At 38.0% G+C, this 10,717-nt stretch overlaps 1 pseudogene across 1 annotated transcript; it reads left to right on the top strand.

The window, feature by feature from the left end:
• The first annotated feature begins 858 nt into the window (after window positions 1-858).
• LOC309646118 (centrosomal protein of 78 kDa pseudogene) lies at window positions 859-8,936 on the top strand (annotated as a pseudogene). Its single transcript, XR_014268462.1, has 4 exons — window positions 859-875; window positions 6,688-6,802; window positions 7,626-7,797; window positions 8,712-8,936. The product of XR_014268462.1 is annotated as a centrosomal protein of 78 kDa pseudogene (transcript).
• Window positions 8,937-10,717: the final 1,781 nt, after the last annotated feature.

Below are 10,717 nucleotides of genomic sequence, written 5' to 3'. Positions count from 1 at the left end.
GAAGCCACTGCAATGAAGTGTAGCCCCCGGTCGCCGCAACTAGAGAAAGCCTACACGCAGCAACGAAGACCCAACACAGCCAAAAATAAATAAATAATAATTTAAAAAATAAGAATAAAAATAACAATAGTTGACGTAAACCTCATAAAAAAGGAAATCCAAACAGCCAGTAAACACAGAAAAGTATACGACTTCATTAAGTAATAAGAGAAAAGTGAGTCAAAACCAATGAAACTACATGCCAATCCGATTGACAAATACATAAATAAAGTCTGGTAGTATCAGGTATTGTAGACCTGGAGTACTATGGGAATCTTCTACCCTGCTTATACTGGAGTATAAATCGACACAACTACTTTGGAAAGCATTTAGCACTCTCCATCAACTGAAGGTATATAAATAGCCTGTGACCCAGCAGCCCTCACCCCCGCCCTGTGTAAATGCACCAGAATAACCGGTACAGCAGGATTCCTGTCCATGATTTGCATTAGCACAAACGGAAAACAACCCAAATGTCCATTAAGAGTCAAAAATTAAATAAATTATGTGTATTCATACAGTGGGAAAACTATCAAGCAATAAAACTGAATGAACTAGAGCTACAGGCTGCAATGTGGATGAATCTGTTAAACCAATGTTGAGTGAAAGAAATAAGGTAGAAAAGACTTCATATACTATGATCCTCTACATAAAGTTAGATGTTGACAAAACTAAACTCTTTTGTTAGGGATGCATGCAGGTTAAAGGAAATGATTTTCAGAAATGAGGATGGTGTTTAACCGGGAAGAGGGAAGGAGCTTGTGATGAGAAAACGATATGGGGGGTTTTTGAGATGCTGACAAGTATCAATATTTTCAGATTCGAGTAGTGGTTATGTAAGTATTCTCTTTTGATTTGTCACATTGACAGTTTTGTCCTGTGCACTTCTCAGTACACATATCGTATTTTACAATTAAAAACCTGTGTACAGAATCGGTCGCTTCTTGAGTGCTGGATGTGGGAGTGGGATGAGACTATTTCATTTTAAGCCCTTCACTACTGCTTGCGTTCACATGTTCATTCATTCAGCATTAATTGAACATATGCTGGGTACCAAGCACTCTTCTAATTTTATATGTGTTTTAACTCATGTAATCCTCACAAGAGCTCTGTGATATGGGAGCTTATCTCCATTTTATAGATGAGGAAGTTGAGGCCTAGAGTTATAGAACTTGTCCAAGGTTATATAGCTAATGGGTAGTGTTAGGCCCATTTGCCTCAGAGAATCTGAATTTTTACAATATAATATAAAAGAGAAATTTAATTACTAATTATAAGCCAAAAACTTGCACATTAAAGAAGATGACAAGTTTTCATCTATCCAGTTAGAGAAAAACACACAGTCTGTCTTTCACACACGTACATCTTGTATTGGCAGGGATTTTCCTTATCAAGCAATTATTTATTGACCGTCTACGTTGTTCTAGGCACAGGTGTTGGGGATAAACACTTAATAAAATACACCCCCTATCTTCAAATAACTTGCACTCTAGGTGAGGAAGTAAGCCAACAGTTATAGTAGAGGTTATATACCAAGTGATACATCGCTGATGGCAGTATAAAATCTCAGAAATCTTTTGGAAAGCGGTTTGGAGATAGGTACCTCAGAGCCTTAAAAATATTCATTTGCTTTGATCTCAAACTCATTTTTATGGATTTATTGTAAGAATGTTATTCTCAATATGGAAAAAAAGGCTTCATGCATAAAAACGGTTATTTTGTCTTATAATATTGAAAAGTTGTCAAGAATTTAAATGTGTAAAATGGTTAACCAGTAAACCCACTCGGTGCAATATTTGGTAGCCCACAAAAAAAAAATCAAGGTTATGAATCCCCTGATTATAAGAGAAATGATTGATTTCAATGTTAAGTGGAGAAAAGTTGAGCATAAAATTTGATATCCAATATGATGGGAGCTTTGTCCCAGAAAAATCACCCTAGCCAGTGTACAGAAGGGAGGAAGGAGAGCAGATGTCAGGAAGGAAAATTATTCCAAAGCCTTATCATTAGTCTTACTTAAGTAATAGAATATCAAGCAATTTTACTTTCTAACTTTTTTGGTTCCATATTTCCACGTAAGGGACATGAATTATTAATACTTTGTAGGAGAGGGGTACACTTTTTCACAAAAATTTCACACTGTGTTCTAATTCCCTCCATTAGAGGGAGAAACTATTTCATGTAATTGCACTTTGATGTGCTATTTAGAACCAGTCAGGAATTTTAGTCTACTTTCCTCTGACTGTGGTGAGGGTTTTTTGTTTGTTTGCTTATTTGTTTAGAATTTCTTTGAAATCAGTTTTAGAAGATTGATTAAACCATTATGTTAAAAGTAGAGGAATTTTGCAATTTTTTTCCCTTTTTTCCCATTGAAAACTTGACTGGTTTTAGTAATGAAACATTAAAGAATTTGAAGTTCTTAGACTCTCAATTTTTTAAACATGTTCTGAATATAAAAATATATGTTCATTGAGCAAATCTTTGAAAACAGTGAACAACTTATTGAAGGAAATAAAAGCCACCTCTGCATGTACACACACCTACCTAATCTGCTCTTTTGTCTTAAAAAAGTATCAAAAATATTTTGCCATGTCACTAAATACTCTTCTACATCAGAGAATTTGATTAAGCTTATGCATCATCTCCCAGGAGAAACGCACAGATATATTTTGAATGTAGAACTCCTGAAGCCCGTTCATTAACTGTGGTTGAGACGTGTTGTCATTCTTTTCTTAGTGGCTTCACAGCGCATTCCTTCATACGGTGAGCTATTTTTATTGAAACCAATCCCAATTTGGAGGCTCTTAGCTTTCTTCTAGGGTTTGGTTATAAACACTCTTATGACATCATGTTGGTAGATAAATCTTTGCCCACATCTTTAATTTTCTTAGGGTAAACTCCTGATGTAGGATTGTTGTTAGGTACCAAAAGCTACTCTCCAGAAAGTGATACCAGTTCCTCTCCCAATGATGGCATATAATAGAGTTCCTCATTCTTTAAGTGATTGTTCAAAGCAGTTAAAATGTATAAATATACCCTACTGTTTTCATAAGTATAGGTATTCTGACTGTTTATCGCTGCATAAGAAACCACCCCAAAACAGTGGCCCGAAACAATGACAGTCATTTATTTTGTCCACGAACCTGGAGGTTGAGTAGAATATTAATTCTTTTACTACACTCTCACTGACTGAAAACAATACCTATTTGACTAGCTCACAGTTCTGCAGGTCAGAAGTCCAGGCACAGCGTGACTGGGTTTCCTGCTCAGATACACACGGGAACATGTGGGTTCCCTCCTGAGAGTGTTAAAGCACGTGAAATTTAAGTGTAAACATTGAGCCCCAAACGTTGGATGTTCACCATAGTTTGTGTGGGTCACAGAGCTGAAATCAAGATGTCAGTCTGGCTGTGTTAGCATCCAGAGGCTCTGGGAAAGAATGCCTCCAAGCTTCTTCGGCTTGTTGGCATAATTCAGATTCTGCAGTTGCAGGACAGAGGTCCCCATTTCCTTGCTGGCTGTCAGTCGGGGGACGGTCTCAGCTCCTAGAGGCCTCTCGCTTGCCTTCCCTGCCGCACCATTGGACTTCTTCAGAGCCAGCAATGGAGAGTCTCCCTCTTGTCCCTTTTGCACTTCAATTCAGGAAGAGTTCAAGTCCTTTTCATGGGGTGCCCGAGTAGGTCACATCCACCTGGAATAATCTCCCTATCTTAAAAAATCAACTGATTTTGAATCTTAATTCCGTCTGCAAAATCCCTTCACTACAGCACCCAGATTTAGGGTTTGATTGTTTAAGTGGAAGGTTTGTGTACTTCAGTAAGTAGGAGTCTTAGGGGCTCTGTTAGAATTCTGCCTATTGCAAGCAGTGCCCCCACTTCAAGGACCGAAGTGTCTTAGTTCCTAAAACTCCTAAGAGAGTTTATCAGTGTTCATTTTATTTGATTGACCTTGGTGAGTGAGAAGACTACCACCTCCGTGAACAGGAATGGCATCCAGCTTCCTGAGTCCACAGTGTGGCTCTGCTACTTAGTGGTGTCACCTTGGCTGTGCTGCTCTACTTACTCTACTTCTCTGCCTCTGTTTCTCTCATCTGTAAAATAACATGGAGTTAGTGATTGTTCTTTCCTCGTAGGGTTTTTTTTAAAATAAATTATTTTATTTATTTATTTTTGGCTGCGCTGGGTGTTTGATACTGCTCACGGGCTTTCTCTAGTTGCGTCAAGCAGGGGCTACTCTTCCTAGTGGTGTGCGGGCTTCTCATTGCGGTGTTTTCTCTTGTTGCGGAGCACGGGCTCTAGGCACGCAGGCTTCAGTGGTTGTGACACGGTGGCTCTAGAGCGTAGGCTCAGTGGTCGTGGCGCACAGGCTTGGTTGCTCCGCGGCACGTGGGATCTTCCCGGACCAGGGCTCGAACCCGTGTCCCTTGCACTGGCAGGCGGATTCTTAGCCACTGCGCCACCAGGGAAGCCCCCCTCTTAGGGTTTTGATGATTAGATTATTTAATGCCCAGGGAACTCCAGGAACAGTGCTTGACTGTAAATTGCTTTAAAAGTGATTACTTTTTAAAAAAATGCTTTTGAATCTGCAATTATGCAATTCAGGTATATTAAGCATGTTCATTAATAGGACTTCCTACTATAAAGAGACCCACAAATAAAAATAGAAGTTTTCTTTCTTGGTCTTAACTATTTATTTCTGACTTGCTATGTTATACGCATATGCCTTTTATGGTGGGCTGCCACGAATTTATGTTGGAAAAAGTGGAATTTAAATAAATCTTTACTATGCTAATTTGATAGATTTTGATAATTCATTTCACTAGCATGGTATGATATTACCAGTAGCAGACTAAAACCTGAGTTCACTTCTGGCTCTGCCCCTAAATCCTGATGAGTCCTATAGCTGGAAAGGCTTTTGGATATTATACTACGAATTAGTTATAATATTTACTCTGTTTGTTTAGGAAAAACTGGAGGAGTGCCTAAAGCAGTTAAAGGAGGAAAGAGTAATAAGACTTAAGGCTGATAAATGAGTCAATGAGGCAAACAATTTCTAATACTTTTGAGAGTGTTTTCGTTTTATTTTGATTTGATTTTAAGCCATACACACATAGTTTGTAAACTTTAAGACTGTAATATGTTGCAAATTGGTTGTATCATATGGACTTTTGCATTTACTGGTATTTAGTGATCATACGATCTATATTCCAGAAAGCATGTTTTTAAAAATGTGAAAATCTCATTTTATCTGTGTGTGTGTGTGTGTGTGTGTGTGTGTGTGTGTGTGTGCTTTCATATGACACTAGCTTATTTTCTGTTCATGATTCTTTGATTCAAGAAAGCACTTTTTGTGCATATACTGTATATACAGTAGCATAAAAGACATGATGAGACTCTCCTGGCAATGAATTAGGAAAGTGAATCATTTAAATAAATTTAAGATATTGGAAAACTTGTACGAATGCAATGCAAGATAAAAATATATACTATAAGAATTACATTAGGTAATGTGCATGAAAGCAGGGCATAATCTAAAAAGTTCCATCTAAATATACTTTATCATAGGTTGAACGTAGGGAGGAATTTTTCAAAGTGCATCCATTGGATTGGCGGACACTCATTCAATAAGTGTTGAGCACCTGCTTATATAAGGCAAAAGGGGCATCATGAACATAACGGCCTTTCTGAGAAATACTAGAGTTGAGCTTATAGGGGTTTTAAGTGCATAGGTGATGAGCGGAGGGGGAAGAGTGCACGGGAGTGAATATTTTCAAGAAGCCAAAGAAAATATTGGTGATCGTACATTTAATAAATTGGGTTGGGTATGATTTAGGACTTTTAAACGTAAGCATTAGATAATTTGCTCACTAAAGCTAATTCTTAACATTCAGCAGAGTTGTAATATGTTTTGTTCAAATCAGATTCTATAATTCACTTTCTAATTTAAGGGAAACTTAAAGCAGGTAATTTTCTAATGTGGAATGAGGCTCCATTATGAATTTAACCAGTTAGAAATGTGATCTTTTGTGAAAGATCATTAATAAAACGATAACTTTGGGGCTTCCCTGGTGGTGCAGTGGTTGAGAGTCTGCCTGCCAATGCAGGGGATACGGGTTTGAGCCCTGGTCTGGGAAGATCCCACATACCGCGGAGTAACTAGGCCCGTGAGCCACAACTACTGAGCCTGCACATCTGGAGCCTGTGCTCCGCAACAAGAGAGGCCGCAACAGTGAGAGGCCCACGCACCGCGATGAAGAGTGGCCCCCGCTTGCCACAACTAGAGAAAGCCCTCACACAGAAACGAAGACCCAACAGAGCCAAAAATAAATAAATTAATTAAAAAAAAACAAAAAACAAAAAAACAATAACTTTGGTTTATTTATGTGCCAGCTAAGTGTTATATAGGAAACTTTGTTGGGTGCCTGGGGGTTTTGGTTATTATGTGATATGGTCTCTGTCTTTACTGGTGGCGAGTTAGGTTAATTACAGATTAATTACATTTTGAGTGTTTTAGTTTTGTTCCTTGAAACTAGACAAGACTACTTTTGATGACAATGAGAAAAAAGCATGTCAGACATTTTCAGTCTTCTTTTATAGCTGGAACATGAAAATGCCCAGTTAAGAAATATAAATTTCTCTTTGTCTGAAGGCCTTCATGCCCACTCATTGACAAGCATGATCCTGGATGATGAAGGTGTTTTGGGCAGCACTGAGAATTCTTTTCAGAAGTTCCATGCTTTCTTGGATCTCCTTAAAGATGCTGGGTTAGTTCATTTCTCTTCATGGCGTTCTTCTCTTTGCGACTATAACGGTAGTTTGCTGAGGAACTGGAGCGATTTTCATCACTTACGTGGCCATATTTAGCCAAATTTAGTGTAATTATAGGTAATATAGTTGACGTTTTAAAATGAGGAATTAAATTTTTTAAGAAATGCAAATAGGGCAGCCTGCTTTGGTAGAGTGGGGAGCCCATTATAAAAGAGTAACCTGTAGACAGAGTAATTAGTAGGTATAGTTTTTTGTGAAGACTAAATTGAAGGCAGTTTTCATTGAAAATATTTGGGAATGGATAAGAATTTTCCTATCTTTCATTTATTTTGCTTGTTTGATAAGTTTGAATTAAAGTTATTTTTGTCTTAGACATAAAAATTATTATTAATCTTCAGGGAAGATATAGGTCAGTGGTTCTCAACCGGGAGCAATTTTGCTGAAAGAGGGAAGTAGAGATTGATAGTTGATGGAGTGGTGTTTTGTCAGTGAATGAATTGGTGTTGGGAAGGAAGGAACAAACACATTCTTGGAAACTGGAGGAAAGGTGGTGAAGAAGTGTGGGAATGGAGGTGTGACAAGCAGTGGATGAGGTGCGTGGTACTTGTTGAAGCTGCTAGTGAGACAGTGGGATGTCTCCTAGAGGATGAATCTGGAAAGGGCTGAGAATTTGGGGGAGAGAGAGGCTTGTAGTCTGGAGTAGGATGTTGGCTTTTAAGAATTTAGAAGTATTTCATGATTGTGGGTCTGGGGAAATCTAAACTGCTCTAATGTGATTATAATAACCTTTGTCTTTTCTCCTTTCCTCCTCTGGTCCAGGCTTGGGCAGCTGGCCACAATGGCTGGTATAGATCAGTCAGATTTTCATTTACTAGGTCGTCCCCAGATGAATTCTACTGTTAGTAGTCCACCTAAAGAAGAAAAGAAGGCACTTGAAGAAGAAAAATCAGAATCAAAGCAGAGTGCCCCAGTACAAATGCAGAATCTCCAAGTAAGTGGACAGGACAGCACTTAATGATTCTAAGAGTGATTAGCAAAAAGGAAATGACCAAGTCAGAGAGAAAATAATAATGGTCAGTCTCTAATAGTTCACATGCTTGGGAGCTAGAGGACTGTGGAGTCCTCTCCAAATCTGAGATTAGTAAATGTGGGCCCATTTCATGATACTGTATTGTTGTACATAAGAAAACTGGAAGTTCTTTAGAAAATTTATGAGTTAAAGCAAACTCTCCTTAATGAAGAAAGAAAACATTACAGAAAATATTCCAAATTTTAAATTGTATAAATGTCTATTCTATTCATATTTTATCTAGGTTTCTATTTGTATGCAGTCAGCTTACAATGAAGGAACACTAATGAAGGTACATGTATTGACAGAATTTTTAAAATAAGTAATCTTGACATAGCTAATACGTAAGATATTATAGTGACTCACCTGGTCATGGGAATGGGAGGGGAAACATGTCAACTTTTCCTCTAGTCTTACTTAGAGCCCCCTTCGCCCACATCAGCCAATCTCAGACTGGTCTTGGGAACTGACAACTTGAGAACACAGTCTGGTCACAAACAATATACTGTTTACATGTGCCTGGAGGATAGAAAAGAAATTAATTTTCTTACTGAGTAGGGTTTCATTTTTAGTAAGGGAAAGGAAATGGGTAATAACTACCCCAATCACCAAAGTCTGAAAGTGTAGCAGACATAGCCTTGGATATAGCTAGGTTAAGTTGAGAATCACTTGGCAAGATATAATTAGAAAAAAACTGGCTCTGAAATCTTCTGAATAATCAATTACTGTGTTAATAATAAGATCACAGAATAACATTGATGTTTTGAACTCTACTTTTTAATGGTTGGCTTTGTTCATCACTAAATTTTTGTCTTGTCTTTTGTCTTTCCCTCCAGTTTCAGAAAATTACAGGTGATGCTGGGCTTCCTTTGCCTCTCGACTCCTTCCATGTCCCAGTCTCTACTCAGGAGGCCTTAGAAACTTCCAAAGACAACCTAGGGGTCCCAGTCACAGAGCAGCAGCAGGAGTCTTTTGAAGATTTCATTGCTAGAACATGTTCTCCCTTCAGCAGACGTCATTTCTGGAACTGGAAGTCAAAGAAAAGAAGAGGAATTATCTAGAAATAGCAGTTCTTCTTCAGAGAAAATGAGCAAAGCAGGTGAATATACCAAAAAATACTCTGCTAAGAAACAACCTGGGAAGGACCTGCATTCCTGCTCTGACTCACCTGTAAAGCAGAAAAGCAAAGGAATTGGGCAAAAGAATTCTTTGGTTAATAAACCAATTAAAAGTGAGTCTTTGCAAAAACACATTTCTGTTAAGAAAGAGAGTAGAATAGTGACTGTTTCATCAAAGACAACTAAAAGTAAACTCAGTCTACTAGAACATTCTGAAAGTGATACTCTTGGATCTGATTGTGAATTTTAAGAAAGCATCCATACTCTATTACGCCTAACATAGGACTAAGTCTTTTAAAATTATGTTTTTGCCTTCAAATTTTAATAAACTACTTATGTTTTTATTATAGCATATGGTGTTTCAATTACTTGACTGGAAGCCATTAGAGAAAGATTTATCTATACTTTTTTATTATAATGAAAGTTTTGGTGTATTTTTCCTTGTGACACTTTGCACCATTCATTCAGCTAGTGGTTACTGAGGTCTTCATATGTACAGTACTTTTCTGGGTGCCGTTGCTTTCAGCAGTGAACAAAATAAAACCTTTACTCTCCTGGAACTAGCACTCTGTGGTGGGAGAAAACATAAACAACAAAACAGGGTAAGGGGTAAAAAGAGATGGGAATAATAAATGGAACAGTTTTACCATTTGGTTAAATGTCAAACTATTATAAATCACATGGCCAGAAGCCACGTATTTTAATTCACAATAACCAGAGAGCCTCAAACATTTATCAAGGCACTTAACCGTGTTTATGGATTACAGCAACGCTATGAGGTTGGGAACTATTACCATCCCCATTTCATAGATGAGGAGTCTGAGGAGACATTATGTGAGTTGCCAAGAATTACACAGCTATAAGTAAGTGGTAAGCTGCGATCTGACCCGAATCCATGCTCCTTTTTTTTCAAATGTACGGACTTTATTATGTTTCATTTGTTTCTGATTTATGTGATTTTTTTCTTTAAAGATATTTTTTGATGTCGACCATTTTTAAAGTGTTTATTGTATTTGTTACAGTATTGCTTCTGGTTTATATTTTGGTTTATGGCCGCAAGGCATGTGGGATCTTAGCTTCCCGACCAGGAATCAAACCCTCACCCCCTCCATTGGAAGGTGAAGTCTTAACCACTGGACCACCAAGGAAGTCCCCCTTATGTGATGATTTTTATGACAATTTTTTTAAATTTTTTTTTTTATTGACGTATAGTTGAATTACAGTGTGTGTTAATTACTGCTGTACAGGAAAGTGACAGTTATACATTTATATACATTCTTTTTCATATTCTTTTCCATTACAGTTTATCACAGAATATAGAGTATAGTTCCCTGTGCTCTACAGTAGGACCTTTTTGGTTTTTTTAAAATACATCCACTTTTTTTTTAATAAATGTATTTATTTATTTATTTATTTTTGGCTGCGTTGGGCCTTCATTGCTGCACACGGGCTTTCTCTAGTTGCGGTGCACAGGCTTCTCAATGTGGTGGCTTCTCGTGTTGCAGAGCATGGGCTCTAGGTGCATGGACTTCAGTAGTTGTGGCATCAGACTTAGTTGCTCTCTGGCATGGGGGATCTTCCCAGACCAGGGCTCGAACCCGTGTCCCCTGCATTGGCAGGCGTATTCTTAACCACTGCGCCACCAGGGAAGTCCCATGTAGGACCTTTTTGTTTATCCATCCTGTATATACACCAGTTTGCATTTGCTAATCCTAAACTCCCAA

The sequence above is a fragment of the Balaenoptera physalus genome (genome assembly GCF_965194825.1).
Source record: "Balaenoptera physalus genome assembly, chromosome: 1".
NCBI classification, from domain to species: domain Eukaryota; kingdom Metazoa; phylum Chordata; class Mammalia; order Artiodactyla; family Balaenopteridae; genus Balaenoptera; species Balaenoptera physalus.
This window is presented reverse-complemented; position numbering and strand designations above follow the sequence as displayed.